The 21,128-nt window shown below is 41.4% G+C and overlaps 1 pseudogene across 1 annotated transcript in view; it reads right to left on the minus strand.

Moving 5' to 3' along the window:
* Window positions 1-1,032: 1,032 nt before the first annotated feature.
* Window positions 1,033-21,128, minus strand: part of LOC100537860 (ASH1 like histone lysine methyltransferase pseudogene) — a 62,045-nt pseudogene continuing 41,949 nt past the window's right edge. The window contains 5 exon segments of the transcript NR_147500.1: window positions 1,033-1,913; window positions 3,963-4,212; window positions 6,877-6,991; window positions 16,875-16,929; window positions 17,036-17,164. The product of NR_147500.1 is annotated as an ASH1 like histone lysine methyltransferase pseudogene (transcript).

The raw sequence follows: 21,128 nt of genomic DNA on the forward strand, positions 1-21,128 counted from the left end.
GTATTTTGTATTTTTTTTCATTGACAATGTAATTCATATTCTGTATTGCATACAAATACCGATACAAACATGTCAACATTTTTTTTAGCAAATAAAAAAAGTTTAGCAGGTTAACTGTAGCTGCTTTAATTCCTCTGTTCTGCTTTAAACTGTTTAATGAGCTTCCAACAACCAGTTTCTTAGTTCAGCATAGACATATAATGTGTTGCATACATTGTGTGTGTGTGCAGTATACACAGCTATTAAACACAATAAAGCAATATAAAGTATGCCATGCACAAAAAATCTGATGTTTTACAAACAATAAATGTCCTGTTTAAAATCACGCATGCATCTACAGTAGTCACCTTAAAACTGTTCATAAAAATATTATTAAAGACTCCATGAAAAACATGAATTGCCAACATCAATTTAAGACTAAATAGAGTTTTTTAAACCATACTAAAACATCATTTTCCAAATATACATTATTTACAAAATACATCAATATAAAACATTTCTGTGAGTCTCAAAGCTATAAAGATTACTGCTCCAGTAAAAACATCACTAACACAAGACAGCTCTGCACAAAGTGCTAATAAATTCCCTTTCAAATAAACATCGTTGCTTACATTAAGGCTGCGTTATTAAACCATTCATGCATTATTGCTTATATTATTGTTACGACCCTCAGCACAAAACACTTAATCAGGAAAGCTGGTTTCAAGGACACAATTAAAAAAATATCAAACTCCTCCTTTATTCATTTCAAGAGTTCACACTTAGATATTGTTTGATCAATAATAGAAGGTTTGCATGTTGTCCTGGGAGAGAACCCTGATCTCAGAGATAATTGAGCCCAGGGCTCCAGCCTGGTTGACTGAGGATGTAAGGGGAGTACGAGATCAGGAATTTCTCGAGAGCTCCCCATGGTAAAGGAAGAAAAGGAGAAGATGGGGTGGATGGGGGGGTTTCTTCTGAAAACGAAGATAAGGAAGTATTTTTTTAGCTGGGCTATTTATAGTGAGTTTGGATTAATCTGATTGGCTAGCTCATATCACGTGCTCCTCTCGAAATTAGTTTGTGAAACTTCACTTGATGCTAGTGCGAATTTGAGTTTGCAACTCACAATTTGGAGTTTTCTCTCAGGATCGCATTTGTATTTAGCTAAAATTTCTGTTGTTTTTGCAATTCTTAAAAAAATAAGCAAGTATTTTGACTTTTTTTTCTCTTACAAATCCAAATTTGCATGTCGCATCTTAAACTTTTAGAAATTCAGAAAAAAAAACATTAAAATTTTTAGATACAAAAATAAAAGGTGACTTTGTAACAATCTGCATCTCAATTCTGACTTATCCCCCCCACATCATCACCATTTCTGAGATGATTTTCTTGATATTTTTTCCACAAAGTTTTTGAATTCTGAGAAAATTTGACTTCAGAGATATAAACTCAAACTGCATGAAAAAAGTCGCAATTATCTTATTACCCTGAAAGAGGTTTCTATACATAAAAAAGAACGCTGTAGACCACAATTCTGTTCACACTGTATACAAACAACTGTCCATTCAGTGAAGTTCATTTTCTTGTAGGTACTGTATGCTAATGGAGATGTTAAATGATTGAAAACAGTCTGCACATGTTCGTCGCTTAGACCCAAAACAGCAGCACACGTCTCTTTGCAAGGTTTCCTGCATCCCATCCAACATGCTTATGTCCCGTCTATGGTGATACTATCTGAAATGGAAAGAATTGCATGTTGTTGGGGTGTATGATGGTCTCAGATGTTGATTTGTTGTTCATGTCTCCAGTTTCTTCGCTCGAATTTCCCTGAGAGAAAGAAAGGCCGAGGTGCTTTCAACTTAATCACATTGTCAAACATCAGCCGTGCTTCATGCTCACAAATGGCATTTCCAGGAGTGCTGTCTCTTAACCTGCAGAGCACAAAAGGACAGGAGAAATAAGAAGAGCGAGAGTAACTTACCAGCACATATAAATCAAGTCAATTGGGAATAACTCAAGGACTGTGGAAAAATAAAAGCCTTTGATCCGTTCAGTGGCCTTAAAGCTGTTTGAGGCGACGGCTCTAGCCAACACTGCTGGCTTGTGTTACATTTCCAAAAGCAAATGGTTTGGTTATCCTTGAATAAATGAGGGAAACATTCCACTGGTCTAACAGAATGAATGAGGTTTAGCATTTAAAAGGGGGAAATTTAAAAAAAACTGCCAGTAAAGAAAGCGAAATAATTCATTTAAAGATATTTTATCATCAGTTTTGCTTCTTTAAATGTGTTATTCCGGATCTTTAGAATTTTACTGAGATACTTGCTATTTCTGCAGTTTTGTAAAAATTTTAATTAAAAATGAATTTATGTGAAATGATTTTAAGAGTATACATTTAAAAACTTACCATACTTTTAATGTTAACAATTCAAATCCAATTAGAACTACTTGTTTTGTAAACAAAGTCTCTCATACAGTATCTTTAATAAAATATCTTCAAAAAATATTCCTTCACAAACTGTATTGTACAAAATTCACTTACAAAAGCCAACACATATTCTAATTTCATATATAAATCATATAAATAAATGAGGCTATTTATTAAGAAATTATTTTTTTAATTATTAAATCTTATAATTACAGTAATATTAATGATGATGACGATTATGATTATTTCATATTATTTTATTATTAATATTTAAGTTTTTTTTTTTTGAAAAGTCTTTTACAATTTGACACATGCAAACCACTGCAGAAATGTTCTAACTAACAGCCCTATGTCATTCACAGTACAGATACTTAATAAGTGACATACTATAAATTTAAACGATTAACATATACTATAACGTAAATTCCGCTTTTAAATCATGAGTCACCTATAGCTTTTGTCATGAACCATGGCTGTGTTCAAAATTAAATCAATGTTTTTAAAGTGCACTGAGAAGGGAGCGCAATTGTAAACATGAACATCGCTGAAACTGAACTGTAAAAATACTTTAAAAGCAAATTACACTTCAGAGAGATGACTTTAATGCCTAAAAAACTAGTTTAAATGTTAGAATGTTCTAAATGAATAGGGCATACAGGGGATAACTGGGAATAGAACACAGCCAGGAACTATGTTTCTAACTACAGCTCCAGAGGTGTAGTTGCAACCATAGAAGTTTGCAACGCAGTTGGTGAATGTTCGTTGGAACGGTGAATTTGGGAAACACCAAATCAACAAACTATGTTTGTAACGACACAACTTGCAACCTTAATTGGCTAACGATGGTTTTCGGAAAGGCACCCCTGATCCATTCACACAGATTCATCTTCTCAAGATCTCTTTTTATCAGATTTACTTGTGGTTTAAAAAAATGAAAATATGCTTGACTGTCTCTTTGCTATTTTGAATATACAAATATTACTTAGGAAGGCCACTATGCCATTATTTATTTTAGATGCTCACTGAGTGAAAGAATAATCACCAACCAATGAGAGTGATTGTAAACGTAAGAAAGATGACTGGCTGAAAATACTGTTGAAGGCTAATAGTTAAATGTGCCCTCTACTTTAACTTTCACATGGTGATACCGTCATGTGTGCTCACACTCAGACACAAAACATGAATATCTGACATTTCGCAGAACAGAGCCGGCAAGATGCGGCTGAAATTAAGCACTGTTTATAATCGAACTGATTTCTCAAAACAAGTTATAGGGTAACTAAAACTATAGCTGTTATTGGAGCATGGATAAACATATTTCACCCAAGCCATCAAACAGACATCATCAGAGAAAGACTGCCATTCAAATGGTTAGATTTGGATTAAAGATTAGCAAAACAAATGTAGATTGAAAGTTGTACAGAATAATTGTTCATCTTAATACTAAGAATGTGCGTTACATTTTACATTGTCATTTCATGCAAACTTTATTTCAGTTGTGTGTATTGTAGATGTTCAAGTATGTTTATGTATATCAGACAAGTTCTTTTACCTGTGCAGTGCGACTGTGAGTGCAACATACAGCAGGTCTTTGGTATCGGAGAGCATCATCTGCCTTCTGGAAGGCCCATCATGCCTCTGGGTTTGGTAACAGCAGCGTCCTGATAGAGGTCGCTGGTGTGCTTTTCTGTCATTCACAGGAAGTGTCTGAATCGAGTGAAGGCCTCCTGATGAGCAGCGTGATACACTTCCCTCAACTGCCCCACATTTCGACCCACCGACGACTCACAGCCATAGTATTTCTGATAGAAGACATAAAGACAGCATAAGATCAGAACAGTGCATTTTGCAGAGTCCATTATACAATGCATTAGTGCCTGCCCACATTTTCAGTCACGCTGAAATGTTTCCCATTCATTTATCCCTGAGGGATTTTGTAAAAATTGTCTTTAAGCCATAAAGTAAAGCAATACAAATCACAACATTACACAGTTTCATTTGAAGAAATAATCAATTAAAATCATACAAAATATATAACCGCGGTCTCTCTGCGATTATCCAAATGGAATTTTCTGCACAGCTTGATATTTGTGAATACATTTTTCCTGCACAAAGTCCTCAACTAAACATGACAAATACAAAACTATGATGAATTAATGCAAAAAGATGGCTTCAACAAATGCATATACAACCAATAACAACCTCAGAGCTCACAACAGGTCTTTCTTAATTGTTTATTAGATAAAAATGCCCCTGTGGAGAAAATAAATAGAGCATTTACTTCCAGAATCTGCGCAGTACGCTTGTAGTGTGAGTGGAAAACGTGTCTGAGTGCGAAACTGAAAGCAAGACGTGACTTTTGAGGGACTGTTTGATATGGATTTAATCATTCTTACAGTTCAATAAACGTAAACTGTCCTAGTTTATTAAAGACGCAAACCCCTCACTGCACCACAGCTGCACCTTCAGCAAACCTCCTAATTCCTGCAGCACAAGGACTTTATGAATGTTTATGACTATAGAAATATAAAACTGTAGGGCTGTATATAACTAAAGAAATCTCCACTGTGCTGAGCGAAAGCGCTTACAAAACAGCGCATCATCAATGATTTAAGCGTGCCCAGGCCCGAATGTGAGTGCGGGCCGTCAGGGGAGGCAACGGTACATAGTGTGAGTACGCTCTTAAATGAGAAGGTTCATATTAGGGCTCCACAATGAACCTAAATACAATTGCAAACTGCAAATAGTCAAAATCTGTATTTGTTATTCATTCACTGTAGGCTTTGCTAAGCTAACTCTGTAATGCTGTACTCACACCAGATGCGGATTGCACGAACAAATCATGCTATTAAATAAATAGCGCGTAACTAGACATTTATAGAACATTTACAGTTTAGTAATTTAATTCGTGGATCAAATCCGCTTCATTTATGCATCAAATTCACTTCACAATAGATGCAGATTTGTGTCATGGGCAGGGATTTTTCAACTCAAGTGATTTGCAAGAAACGCTTAATTATGCCGATTTATTCTTGTGAATCGCGTTATTTAAGCTGTTGGATGTGTATTCGCATCTCCCTTTGCATCAAACTTTGAGCGTCTTAGATTTGGAGATGTTGTTTATGTTCACACAGCTACATTACACATCAAATAAAGTTTAAAATATGATAACGTAATGGACCAGCCCTTTAAAGTCACAGTTCTATGGGGACACAGTTCTGTTTGTCGACTACGGTGTGCCTGCGTTGATTTTGACAAGAGTAAATATATCACAGCACATCCCATCAGTTATTTTGTCCTTTTAGTGTCATCCTGCAGTCTTCTGTCTCTGTTCTTAAAGTGTTTTTAACCGTGTGCTCTTGTTAATATTAAAACAGCAGTAAAGGAGATCGGTGTCATGAAAATGACATGGTTTAAATGTAATAACAACAATAATGGGGGAGGTCGTTTCACATTTTGTTGTTGTTTTCTAATATGTAATTTAATTGAGAGTTCAGCGAGCAGTTTTGGAGATTTCAGGACTCCCCCATTCCTTTAGATAGGACTGTGGTCCTGGATGTACTGTCCTAGAACACTGCAAATATGGCAGCCGAGTGAACAAACTTACCTTAAAAAGGGACTTTGATAAGATTTAACTGCTTTTATTGATTTAGTGTGGCTAGAAATCACACAACTACTAAATCATCTCACAGAAGGATTCATTTCAAACTCTCGACTGAAGTTGTTATGTTTGCAGTAAAAACATGTTATCAAATATGGTATTTTCATGTGCTTTCATATGTAGAAACAACAGTCATAGTTCACTGAGAAGCTATGCAGACCGCTCTAAGTATCATAAAATGTTTATATTGGATTTTATAATAGCCTGATTAAATTGTCTGTGATGATGAACATTATTTTGCGTCGCTTGTCAGTGAACTACAACTGTGTAGTAAATGCTGCTCCATCTAAAAGCACATGCAGGAGACTTAATGCTCATTACAGAACTGGATTTTTAATGACTATGTATATAAGCTTATTATCATCTTTGATTATCTGTAAATCCCTAATTCACACTTCCAAACCTTTATGAGTTTCTTTCTTTGGTGAAACACAAAAGAAGGTATTCTAAGGTAAGCAGAAACCAGTGATTTCCATAGTTCACTCTTACTTTGACTCTCCTTCTTAATATCTTCTTTTGTGTTTTGCAGAAAAAGAAAATCATGCATGTTTGAAAGCACTGGAGAGTAAATTTGTGGTAACTGAGAGGCTCAGAGGAACTGGGCTGTCAACAAGTACATGATGCTGCTCAGTATCAGAAAAGAAATACTCTGGATGCGTAGCAAAAACCTATGTATTCTATTATATTGTGAATATTGTTTGATGTTCACTATGAGGTTTGACCTTGGCAGCTGAGAAGTCCAAACAGTGACAGGTGCAGAAGAACATCAAACAGTGTGAGTTTGTGAACAGTGCGTAAAACTGACCTCGGCGCAATGGAACACCTTCAGCATGTCTGAATGAAAGGCTTCCAGACTCTCATAGTGGCCTGAGTGCAGCTGCTTCTGCAACATAGTGAGATCAACAGGAGCCGAGCCTGATCTGCAAGAGAAAACACACACAAACACACACAAACTGAATATTATTGTTTCTTTCAAATTTTAAATAAATTCTGTTCTTTTGAACTCTCTATTGATTAAATCCTAAAAAAACAACAATTTCAACAAAAATATTAGAGGGACAGTTCACCCAAAAGTGAAAATTATTTTATCATTTACATCTAAGTACTTTAATATTTCACAATATTACTGTTTTTATGACATTTTTAATAAATAAATGCATTTATTTGACAACTACACTTTATAAACTCTTACAGATCGCACATTGGTAAAATTAGCATATCGTTTTTGACTAGCAATACCAGGGTGGCAAATTATGCTTCCATGGTGGTAAATAACTGAACTTTGGATGAGAACCTATCCAGGGGTGCTTTTCCCAAACAACAACATAACTCATGGCTGAACTATCATAGTTTGATGCATCTTTTAAGCATCTTTTTCCCAAAACCGCAGTTTCTCTGTCGAAGTTCTGTCGTTTGAACCATGTTAGTTAGAACGTAAAATGCCCATATAATGAACTCCAAACAGGGTGGAGTAACTACTTCTTTAGAGATAAACCCCATAACTTCTTTTAGATAAAAACATTGGTTATTAATTAAAAATATATGTAAACGGTGCATTCAGTATAAGGGCCTATGTTTCCTTTACAAATATTATTGCGAATATTCCATATTCTATTCCAAAACATAAAGCCACTTACAAAAGCTAACATTTTTTCTAATTTCATATATAAATCATCACGTTGATGGTTTTAATTTTTAGTAGGCCATTTATTAAGGAATAAAAAACAATATCCTACTTTTTATGTTTATATATATATATATATATATATATATATATATATATATATATATATATATATAAACACACACACACACACACACACACATATACCACTGCAGAAATGTTCTAGCATGTATACATTTCTTAATAAATAGCTTAAGCTACTATAAAATAAAACTATTAACGTATGCTATATATTTTTGTTTTCACAAGCTTTGGAGACGTAACATAGATTCCACTTTTTTCTATAAGTCATCTATAGCTTTTGTCATAGGCCACTGCTGCAAAAAGAAAAATACTTTTAAAGTGCACTACGAAGGGAAGGCATTTGTCAATATGAAGATCACCAAAACTGAACTGTAAAAATACTTTGAAAGGGAATTAATGTAAGAGTGATGACTTTAATGCTTTTTAAAAAAAAATAATTCTGAGTTTAAATGTTGGAACGTTTAAAAGGAATAGGGCATAGGGGAAATAACTGGGAATAGAACACAGCCAGGAATTTTGCTTCTAACTACAGCTCTAGAGGTGTAGTTGAAAACGTACAAGTTTGCTATGCAGTTTGCGAATTGTCATTGAATCGATGGTTTTGAGAAACACCAAATCAACAAACTATGTTTGGAATGACCGAACTTGCGACCATCAGTTGGCTAACTATGGTTTTTCGGAAACACACCCCAGTTTACCTAATTAAGTTTAAAGTCTATGTGAAATCAAAATGTTTTTTTTTTTTGCTTGGGCACATTGTTATTCTTTAGGTGAACAATTAATCTATGCCAGTTGTTCCAATTACATTTTTTCTTCAATCAAATAAAATCTTAAAACAAAGTCTGACCATTTGTTTCAAGTTTAGAGTGACAGTCAATCTCTGTTGACGTCAGTTTGATGGCTTCAGCCACAGTATTCTTAACCATGCCCTCTTTGCCATTAGTTTCCTAAAAAGGAATTATGCACAAAAGAAAGCCCTGGTCCTTACTCAATATTCAATTTCAGTTGGAAATACAACAACATACTGAAAAAAGAAAAGTTTCAGAAACTTCCGAGGGATATTGCGCAAAAGTGGAATCAAAAAAGCGCAGCTTGACCTAGTTTAATCTGGCCCTCCTGGCATAGTCTGTTGCACGTTTGCTGATCCAGAATGGAAAAGAGCCGCTATGTCAAGCCTGATGTTGATAGGCAGGATAAATGCACATTTGTGGCATTATTTAACAGACCATGGGATTGATCACAGAATCAACAATGCAAGGATGGGTAAAACCCAATGTGAGCCAATTAGATAATCAGAGAACGTTCGAGGTTACTAAAGTAACCCTTCGTTCCCCGAGGAGGGGAACGGAAGCACTATAAGTGGATTTGATTGTAAAATCCACGCATTGGGAGGTTCGGTTCAGAAGCTACTCGTCTGAAAGAGTATTGAACGGGCCAATTAAGAATGAATTGGCAGCGCAAGCCTGCGCAGGTGAGCGGCATAAGCAATCAACTGAGTATATAAGCTCACCTGGCGCCAGCAGACGCTATCCTTTTTAAGCTGAAGAGACTTTCAACAGCTAAGGGACAGTCATTATGGCGACGGAGTATAGTGCTTCCGTTCCCCTCCTCGGGGAACGAAGGGTTACTTTAGTAACCTCGAACGTTCCCCTTCGGGGGGAACTTCAGCACTATAAGTGGATTTGATTGTAAAATCCACGCATTGGGAGCCCATTGAAAGCGCCATAATGACTGCACCTTACCAACACCCCCGATGAGGAGATAGTCAAGCAAGCGTGACGCACCCACATCATGGGGGGCGCGGTCCTCCAACGTGTCCCTGGCCCTAATTTATCCTACTTCAACAGAAGTTTTACGGATTTAGATATATTTTTTGGGAAGTCGTGAGCATCTAAATAATTCTAGGAAATACGACAGTACGTTGGGAAGCGTGCAATCCCGATAGGGAGGACGCTGCGGAGGCCATCCGTTACCCAAGGGGGGATAGATGGCAGAATTTCCATATGGACTAGCCCTAAAAAGGGGGAGTACGCATAGCAAAAGAGTGGTTAGCGGGGAGGGAAGACACGGGTCCGCCCAGGGGGGGGACTTAACCGTGGCGGAATAAGCATATGGGATCGCCTAGTGGGGATCTCGCATAGCAGGCACCTTTACCCAAAACGCGGGCTGACCAGCGGGCAGACCTACAACGTAGTGGGCCAGCAAGTGACTCCTCCGCTGAGTCAGTGCTGGGGGCCACGGAGGAATCTGCAGGGCTCACCTGACGGGGAACTTTACTGACTGATAAAAAGGCGCACGTATCTCCGTGTTAGGGAAAATGGCGCAGCAAGCGTGTTTCAACACCCTACCGAATTGTTTCCTCAATCACCAAGGGTTACCTAATACCCTTGAGGAAACCTTCTCCACTCGCAGATGTAAAACCTTGCAAATGTGTTGGGTGTCACCCAGCCCGCAGCTCTACAGATGTCTGTTAGAGGGACGCCGCGTGCGCGCGCTCGAGAGGATGCGAAGCTCCGAGTGGAGTGTGCACGCGCTCTCGGGGGACGCGGCTCATCTCGGCTCTGATAGTGAAAGAAAGGCATCCACAATCTAGTGGGAACTTATTTCGGTACGGCACTTCCCTGCTGCCGACCGCTATAACAGACGAAGAGCTGCTCAGATGATCTAAACTCTGAGTGCGGTCCGGATAATACGCAAAACACGAACTGGACAATAAGAAGGGCTGGGTCTGCCTCCTCCGAGGGCAGCGCTTGCAGGCTCACTACCTCGTATTAAAACGGAGTGGTAGGAACCTTGGGCACATATCGCGGGCGGGGTCTCAGGACATGAGAGAAGCCAGCCCAATTACAGGCACGAGTCACTGACCGAAAAATGCCTCCGGGTCCCCGACCCTCTAATCGATATCAACGCGACCAGCAGAGCTGTCTTCAGGGACAGAAAGATACTGAGTCGAGGATCGAAGGGATCTGACGCGGCTTGTGTAGCGAGGGCGAGATCCTAAGAGGGCATGAGAGGGGGCGGGGTGGATTAATTCGCTTAACGCCCCTGAGGAACCGGATGATGAGGTTATGCGTTCCCACGGTGCTGCCAGCCACCGCGGTATGAGAGCGGAGATGGCAGCCACGTAACCTTGAGTGTGGAGGGCGACAGCCTGCTCTCCAACTTCTCTCGGCGTAAAGAAAGCACAACGCTGATCTGGCAAATTACGGGGGTCTTCTCAGCGAGAGACACACCATTCAGTGAATAGACTCCACGTCAGGGCATAGGCGCGCTCGGGGAGGGGGCTCTAGCCCGAGTGACGGTATTAGCCACCGCAATCGGAGGTTACCCAAGTCTTCCTCGCGTCTAAAAATCTCTTCAAAGATCGGCGAGGGTGCCAGGTGGTGCCCTGTCCCTGAGAGAGTAGGTGCTCTCTCGAAGGGACTGCCAGGGGAGGGCTATCGCGAGGGAGAGCTCTGACATCCAGGTCCGGTTGAGCCAGAGAGGCGCAACCAGCAACCTGTTCCTCGTCCTCCCTGACCTTGCACAGTAACTGCGCGAGCAGGCTCACTGGGGGAAACGCATATTTGCGCGTGCCCCTAGGCCAGCTGTAAGCCAGTGCATCCGTGCCGAGAGCACTCGGTCAGGGAAAGAACAACTGGCAATGAGCGATCTCGGGGGAAGCAACAGATCGATCTGGGCTTCCCCGAATCGCGCCCATATCAGCTGAACAGACTCGGGGTGGAGTCTCCATTCTCCAGGACGCAAGGCTGCCGTGAGAGCGCATCGGCTGCACGGTTGAGCTTGCCTGAATATGAATGGCGTGCAGCGATTTCAGCCGCGGATGACTCCAGAGGAGCAGACGGCGGGCGAGCTGAGACATGCGGCGAGAGCGCATACCCCCTATACGGCTGATATACGCCACCGCCGCCGTACTGTCCGTCCTGACCAGCACGTGTTGCCGCTCCAGCACCGGAAAAAAACGGTGGAGAGCGAGGAACACTGCCAACAGCTCCAGGCGATATGCCAATGCAACTGGGTACCTTCCACAGGTCCGCAGCCGCATGCCCGCAACGCACAGCCCCCCAGCCCGTGTTGGAAGTGTCTGCTGAAACGACAACAAGACTGGACGCCTGTTCTAGAGACACCCAGGCCTGTAGGAACGAGGGGTCGCTCCAAGGGCTGAGGGCGCGGCGACACAGCGCAGTAACAGAGACTCGGTGTGCGCGCGTGTGCCATGCGCGTCTGGGGACTCGATCGTGAAGCCAGTGCTGAAGTGGTCTCATATAGAATAATCCGAGCGGCATGAAGCGGCTGCGGATGCCATATGCCCCAGGAGCCTCTGAAATAGTTTCAGTGGGACCACTATTTTACTGTCGAGCTCTCTCAGACAGTACAGCATCAGCTGAGCGCGCTCTCCGGAGAGGCGCGCTGCCATGGTGACCGAGTCCAGCTCCAGCCCGAGAGAAGAGATCCTCTGCACGGGGGCGAGTTTGCTCTTTTCTCGGTTGACCTGAAACCCCCACAGGTGGAAGTGCCAGAGCACTTTGTCTCTGTGCATAATCAACTGCTCCGAGAGAGGGCAAAAATCAGCCAGTTGTAAAGAAATTGAGTATGCAGATGCCCGCGAGCCGAAGGGGCGCTGAGGCACCCTCCGCGGGCTTGGTGAGGACCCGCGGAGACAGAGAGAGCCCGAAGGGGAGGGCTTTGTATTGCCAAGCTCGACCTTCAAACGCAAACCGCAGAAACTGTCGGTGGCGAGGAAGAGTGGAGACATGGAAATACGCGTCCATCAGGTCTAATGCTGCAGACCAACCCAGAGGACGAACGCACCGGAGGATGCGCTTCTGCGTGAGCATTCTGAACGGCAGCTTGTGCAGGCAGCGGTTCAAAACGCGCAGATCTAGGATTGGCCGTGACCCACCGCTCTTTTTGGGCACGATGAAGCGTGGGCTGTAACACCCGCTCTCCATCTCGGCTGGAGGGAGCGGCTCGATTGCATCCTTCGCCAGGAGGACAGCAATCTCCTCTCGCAAGACAGGGGCGGACAGGGGGCTGACCCTGGTGAATACACACCCGTGACTTGGGGGGCCGTTTCGCGAACTGAATCGCATAGCCGAGTCTGATTGTGCGTATGAGCCACCGCGAAGAGCTGGCCCGCGCTAACCAGGCAGGCAGAGCTCTCGCTAATGGACTCATCGCTACAATCGCTGACGTACCAGCAGTGGGGCAGCACGGAGTGGGTGTGCTGATCCGGGAAGCTCGCGGGTCCCACGGAAAAGCTGGAGGTGAGATATTTGCTCTCACTCCAAACCCGAGCTCCGGAGGGGAGGCTCGAGGGGTGGGAGAAAGGAGACCGTCCTCCCAGCGCTCGTGAGCCACTGGCGAAACGCACCGAATCTGCAAGCTAGAAAGCATAGCGTCCCAGACTGGCAGATTTCGGGCTGTCACATCTGGGGAAGTGAAAAGTGCCCTTTCATAATGTTTTCATGGCAGTAAAAAGTGCCGTTGGAAATGGGGCCCCGCCCTCCAGCGGGGAAAGAGCAAGTTCCCTCTTCTCCAGATGGCCTGTCCCAGGGGCGCTTCGCGGTCCGTTGCCGGACTTAGCGGCGTTCTGGGCAGGGGGGCTGCCTGCTTCCGAGATGCCCGACGCGCTCGCTTCGCCGGAGGCGTGTGCGGGGGCGGAGCAGCTCTCGTAGGTGGGCGCCTTCGGCGAGGAGCAGGTATGAATGGCACGGCGGGCGGAGCGGGCTACGGACCGCCGATAAGACATCACCCACCAACTGCTCTCTCACCGCCTTGAATTCCTGGGTGAATTTACAGACAGTGTCGCCGAACCTGGCTGGGGATATGGGGAAGTCAAGAAAGCGGACTTTGTCGACTTTGCGCATATCAGCCAGGGGTGGCGCTCCTGGACCACTAATGTGGACATCGTCCTCCCCAACGCACACGCAGCGGACTCAGTAGTCCGAAGAGCTAAGTCGGCGGCGGTGCGAAGCTCGTAAGCCTGGGTTGGACCCACCCTCGTGCAGCTCGGCCAGCGCCTGCACTTGGTAGCGCTGGTAGGTGGCTATCGCATGCAAGGCGGAAGCAGCCTGGCCCGCAGCTATGTAAGCTCTAGCTCCGAGGGAGGTAGATAACTTACAGGCTTTGGATGGGAGACGAGGCGGACCCCGCCAAGAAGAGGTTTTTAGAGAGATTTAGAGAGATTTACCGCCATCGCGCACTCAACCTGAGGAATCGCCACATACCCCCTGGCTGTTTCACCGTCAAGAGTGGTTAGGGTGGAGGAACACGCAGCACGAGCAGAAAAAAGTGCTTTACAAGACCGCGTGAGCCTACTGTGCACCTCCGGGAAGAAGGGAACGCCCCTCTAGTCGGTCCGGCCGCGGAGCTGGGGGATAAACCATCTCCAACCCACGGCCGAAGCAGCCCGGGAAAGCACGGCTAACATGTCCGTTTCAGGATCCGTAGTGACAGCGCTCACCAGCCCGAAGGGGGCGAGCGGGTCTGGATCATCATCGGACAATGAAAGCCCACCCTCCGATGCCGCGGTGGACATCTGGTCTCCGGTGTCATCGGGCGTAAGGGCTACCATCTGTTAGACGGATCGCTTCCCCCGCCCGAAGCTTGGATGGAGCGCTTAGAGGAGCGGGAGGTCCGCGGGCCTGTGGGCGACGGATTATCTCTCGCTGAAATCCTCAGATCTGCCCGAGTGCCCGCTGCAGAGCAGGGGACAACTGGGGTGGTTCGCCCTTTTGCAAAGGCTAACCGCGATCTTGCGCAACAGTCATGGCATCGCAATGACGACATGAACTGCCCGCGAGCAGCGCATTAACATGCTGGACCCCCAGACATGTAACGCAGTGCCCGCGCCCATCATCCGAGGACAGGAAACCACCGCATCCAGAAACGCACAGTCGGAGCGCCGTCCTGATAAGGACGTGCTGCACGACTGTGTTGCTCTTTCTGTGAAGTTTGCAACTTTATACGCACCGCTCTGGAGGACCGGACCCAAAGAACGCCAGGCAAGGGAGAAACCCAGCTCGACCGTCTGCCACTGCGTGTACACACTCTGGACCGGGAGAATGCTCTCGTTCGCTCAGAATCGCTGGTCACAGCAGGAGGAACCCTCATCGACTCGATCAGAAAGTCTCTGAAGCGAAAAGGATAGCGTCTGCTGGTGCCAGGTGAGCTTATATACTCAGTTGATTGCTTATGCCGCTCACCTGCGCAGGCTTGCGCTGCCAATTCATTCTTAATTGGCCCGTTCAATACTCTTTCAGACGAGTAGCTTCTGAACCGAACCTCCCAATGCGTGGATTTTACAATCAAATCCACTTATAGTGCTGAAGTTCCCCCCGAAGGGGAACTCCCATTACCTTCATTTAGAGAATTAAGAGAAACATATAAGGAGGCGTGATAACAAATTAAAGCGTTTACTTTGTGACCAGTGGACATTCATGCTACTAATAAATTTATGATGAAGATCATATAAGACACTTACCCAGTATTGCACATCTATTGTATCTTTTTAGTTTATTTGATCAAGTTTATTTAATCTTCATCAATATGATCATTTTTAAATAGTTACACTTATAATTTGTCTTTCTAATTGAGTCTATTTAATCTATAACATGATGTTTCATCATCAAAAAATAATATAAACGTACTAATAACATAAAAATTTAATTATTGACATTTTCTAGTTTGTAATTTTTATTTAAGCAATATCTCATTTGAATTTAAATGTATTACCTTTCTATTCCAAAAGAAGTCTTGTTTTAATGAATATAACTGTTAAATAAAACTGTTTCCTTTAAATGCAACAAAAATGATTGCCTATATTAACTGAGAAATAAATAAAGTATTCATTTTTAAAAAAAGGGTTGAGCACTGTATATGTATTTTCTTTATCTCCATATTTAAATCTGAAAACAATATATATGAAGATATCTAATATAATTAAGCATAGCTATTTTTAACACAGAATATTCATTTCATATAAGAATAATAGAATGCAAAAGCAAGAGAATTTATTCTCTATGCGTTAACCATGGTTGAATGAATGAATGAATAAATACTATAAACTTATCATACACTGCTAAAAATTTTCGAGAGAATGTGGAGACAAGATTTAAAAAAATAAATTTTATTACTGATTTAGGAATAGAAATGCTTTTTAATGTAGACTTTTTTTCTGATTCAAAAAATAACGAAAAACTCTAATTTCTCATCTTGCACGCACGAACCTGCTTAAACAACACTGAAATACATCACTGCCGGTCGGCCGGTCACATAAGGTCTAGTTGCAGGAGTTCAAATATTTCAATGGATCTGTAGCTCAATTTCACTCTGTCAATTGTCATGTGCAGTGGAAAGGACGCTTGGCTGCCACAAGGGGGCGTATTCCAACAGCCGTGTCCGAATGCCATGTACAGTGGAAAGGCGGCTTATTAGATGGAAAATATTTGTAAATAGCCAAGAGCATGGAGTCAGTAAACACATTTATTTTTTGAAGCATTGATAACAAAACTAACATCACTAGGATTAATCTTAGCCTGGTTGTTAACTTGCTCTGGAGCAGGCTAGCTGCAAAGAATAAATCTCCAGAGTAACTTAATTTAGCCTGCTTTCATGAAAGTGAGTCGAGCTCAATTCAGCCAGAATACCCTAAGCTTAATCCCTTATCTAACTTTTGTGTAATACCCCTCAGGTCAACAGTAGGGCATAACAGACAACACTATAAAATTCTTAACCAAGACTAACTTTTTGTCTAGTTAGAGACAAGACAACCCCCTTAAGTGTTGTATTTTTAATAAATAATAATATTAAATTGCTACTAATTCCCCATTTACACTAATTAATACATTTAAATGAACAGGAATTACTGACAACTGGCATGCTTGATAATAACAATGGCCACATGACTGCTTCAATAGCATTCTGCAATCTACTGGAGCTGACAGGGGCAGGACTTATTTACAGTAACTCCCAGGTTTAATCCCTAATCATCTGGAGACTGTAAAGAGAACAGCAGGAGAGTCGCTGAACAAACAACAACACTGGCAAATGGAAAGCGACACACACACACATGCGCACACACACACACAAACCTCTTTCTGGAGCACAGGTTCAGCAGGGGAGCGGCGAGGGTTTGTCCAGATGACCCTAAAAACACAAATGACAAAAAGCAAGATGAGCTGCACAGGTCTTCACACTGAGCCTCTGTCTACGCCTTTTGCAACACCTCTATTAATAAAATCAGCAGCCGTACCCTTGTGACTGACGATGACGTCATATATCCCCTGGAGTGTTTGCATGAGGTTTGGGCTCTGTTCACTGCACCTCTCCTCGCCTCGCTCTCTGCTTCCAGACCAAAGGTTCCACTGAGACAGGCGCTGGTCTGTAATGTGCACAATACAAACAAATTTCTTAAACACATTGCTGCATTTGTGGATCAGAATTGGAAAAATCAGTTTCAGTTTGTTCCATTTTTTTAAATTCCAGTTTTTAATATTTCTTTTCTCATATGTTGTACTATAAAAGTAAGAGGAATCATGAAACATTTACAATGTGTGTAATATGTAAAAAATATTTTTAAACTGCAATTATCAGGCATGCGATCAGCTGAGGACAAAAAAAGAAGGAAGACGAGACCCCACAGCCCTTCAAAAAAATAAAAATAAATAAATTATATACAGTTGAAGTCAGATTAGCCCCCCTGTTTATTTTTTCCCCCAATTTCTGTTTAATGTGGAGAAGATTTTTTTCAACACATTTCTAATCATGATAGTTTTATTAACTCATTTCTAATAACTGATTTATTTTATCTTTGTCATGATGACATTCAATAATATTTGACTAGATATTTTAAGACACTTCTATGCAGCTTTAAGTGACATTTAAAGGCCTCACTAGGTCAATTAGGTTAACTATGCATGTTTGGGTAATTAGGCAAGTTAGTGCATAATGATGGTTTGTTCTGTAGACTATTAAGAAAAACTTAGCTTAAAGGGGCAAATAATATTGACCCTTTAAATGGTCTTTAAAAAAATTAAAAACTGCTTTTATTCTAGCCGAAATAAAACAAATAAGACTTTCTCCAGAAGAAAAAATATTATCAGACATACTGTGAAAATGTCCTTGCTCTGTTAAAAATAATTTTGGAAATATTTAAAAAAGAAAAAAAATTCAAAGGGGGCTAATATAAATATGAATGATTGCAACTGTAGGTCTACAATTATATCCCTGAAAGACGTCCAGATTTAAGCAGGTCATCTGCTTTGATGACGATGGGAGACATGCCCACAAATTAAAGGGTCCTATTAAAGCCTACTCTTACAGTAATTTATACAACAAATATTTCTATAAACTCTATTTAAAAAAAAGGATTGTCATCAGGCATTTTTTATTGTTATTATTATTCCTACTATTATTACTACTGCACAATAGTAAATGTGTTACATTTCTGTCACAATTATCTGGAGATGAAGAGATATTTACGCTGATAACAGACAGTAGCACCTCCTGCAAGCCTCACTAACACCACTTCCGGCAGCAACCTAGCTTTCCCATGTAGTCTCCCATCCAGGTACCCTGCTTAAACTTCAGTGGACAACCATGTGAGAGTTGCAGAGAGCTAGCTGCCAACCTTCTCATTAAATCTTGACCAATCAAATGCTCTCTAGTGTCTGACATGCCCCGCCCCCTTCAAGACGCTTCTCATTTGCGTTTAATTTTATGTGTTTGATCTTAACTACTCTTGCAGAGCTGTGAAAAAAACTAAATGCTATTGGCTGTTAAAAGGGGAGGAGCTACTCCATATCCCACCCTCTCTTCATTTTTCAGTTGAGGTCATGTAAAACGTTAAATAAAAATTGCCCATTTCAAAGCACTTCACGGAAGCTTTAATGAGTTATGGGTGTGTTTTGGGCATAACGTGCATCAAACAAATCAGCATCTCATCTCCCATTCCCTTTGAGAGCAAATTGCAGTCGTCCCATGGTACAATCACTATTTAAGCAAGGAAACCCTGTTTATAAAAATACCCATGTACATGTGGACATGGCCTAAATGTAATGTAAATGACTCCTCGCTCAAAGTCCTATGCTTCTCTTCTCTCCCTGCTCTCCACGCATTCCTGTCTCTACAGTCGTATCCATTAAAGGTAAAAACCAGCCCAGAAATAATAATGTATTACAACCAAAATAATACTTTGACATAAAGACAACGTCTAGTATTTTGTTATAAGGTTGTCTGTTCAGGAACTTTTGAATTTTCAGGAATTTAAAATTTTTTCATATCTCTTAAAAAAAAAGTAATACTAGGTACTAGTGAAGCGCGAATGGCGGTTATTTTTGTGGGCGCTGCGGACAATCCGCAGGTCGGGCAGGTTGGGTAATAATAAAAAAACATTTTGATTAACTGCGGGTGGGTCATGGGAGATGGCAGTGGACCAGCGAAAAAGCAGAGTGGGCTTTGCAGAATGGGAAGATGAGACAACCAAAATAATGGATGAAGTGCAAGAGTACTGTTAAAACTTTCAGTTAGAGGAGTCATCAGAGGAAAATCTGCAGTCGTTCTGGGAGAAACAAGATAGCTTATTTCCATGACTGCTACGCCTTACAAGGAGAATCTTGCATTCCTACAACAAGTGGTGACTACTTTATATATATATATATATATATATATATATATATATATATATATATATATATATATATTAGGGGTGTCACGATTTAGATTTTTAATCGGAATCGATCGAAATTTATGCTCAACATCGATTATCGAATCAAAAAATAGAATTGTCAATGCTGCCACGCCCCCATGTCACGTTAGCTTGGCTTGCCAAGCGGGAAAAAAACATGCTTGTTGAAGTGCTTGTTAAACTGCAGACGCAGGAGACCCGTCGACAGAGCTTAAACCCTCTCCTCTTTCAATGAAGTCGCCGGTGTGGAAGTATTTTGGATTTCCAGTGAGTTATGTTGTCAACGTTCGTGTTGTCGACAAAAAAAAAACACAGTTTGCAAGCTCTAATATTTAAAAAAAGAAAAAAATTCAAAGGGGGGCTAATAATTCTGACTTCAACTGTATGTCAGCTGATCCACGCCTATCTACTAAAATCAAACAACCAAAATCTGTATACGTTGCATCCCTATTAGATTCTGCTAATCATTCATTAAAAAATCAGTACCTATTAAGGAAGCTACAAATATAGAATTTGGTTATACGATTATAGTCTGAGGAATAATCACAGTTATCACGATTATTATGCATTCATTTATTAATAAAAAAAACTACTAGTTTAGAAAGTCATGTAAAAAACTCCTTATATTTTAATTTAAAGTGTTATTTATTGCTGGTCAGTAACCAAATAATACAGCAAAAATGAATAATAAAAACAAACAATAGTCAATTTCTCTTTGGACTTAAAAATAAGCCAAAAACGTTTTTGGAATTTAAACATAAGTAATAACTTTACACTGAAAAGAAATGACAGAAAATTGTATTTGTGTAATGTAAATCTAAGCTACATATTAGCTAAGAACTTTCCTTTTAAAGTGAACAAATGTAGTCAAAGGTTGCTGCACCCCTGTCTGAAAGACACTTTTGATCAAATACACTACAAAATTTAGTATTTTCCTTTTGTATTTTTTGAAGTATGAAGCTGACCGGTCTCCTCTTGTCACATGACTCGTGGCATTCTTCTTACTAGGTGTGCCTGGAAAGCGTGAGCGTGTCGTGCCGCTCCTGCACGCATGTTGTCACCAATATGGGAGCCTTTATTGGAAATATGAACTTGCGTACGAAAACAGGATATATGAACGGCCCTAAATGAATAGCCTCAGCCATAGTTAAAATCAGCCTTTAATCCAGTGCGCATGCATTTTGTGTACAAGGTCGGAACTTTAAACTAGCACACAGTTAGCATAACTTTATTTATTTGCAGCAGTTTTGTTCCACGCAGAAACACGATGTAGAGAAGCCTTTATGATTTATTAACCATGACGAATTAAAGCAGGGTTAATGGTGAAATCAGTTAATCATTGCATCCCTAGCATCTAACAAATAAAATATTGTATATAATGAATGAGTACTGGTGTTATTAGGAAAAGTACTAGCACTTACATATTACTAGTAGTATTAGTAGCTAATGAAAAAATAAAATGTAATGGCTCAGTATATTTCAAACAAATTTTTAAAGCCACATCTTGCAGACACACAATGGAACAGTGTTTAGTACTTAAAGACACAGTGCAATGTGGTGGTGCTTCTCGTCTGTTGTGTGTTGTCTTTAAAATATCTCCTCGAGCGATCGTACAGGTGCGGATACATCTGTAGCAGCTTTGCTACTCGACCCTCCAGCG

The sequence above is a fragment of the Danio rerio genome, chromosome 16 (assembly GCF_052040795.2).
Source record: "Danio rerio strain M-AB ecotype USA chromosome 16, GRCz13ab, whole genome shotgun sequence".
Classification (NCBI taxonomy): Eukaryota; Metazoa; Chordata; class Actinopteri; order Cypriniformes; family Danionidae; genus Danio; species Danio rerio.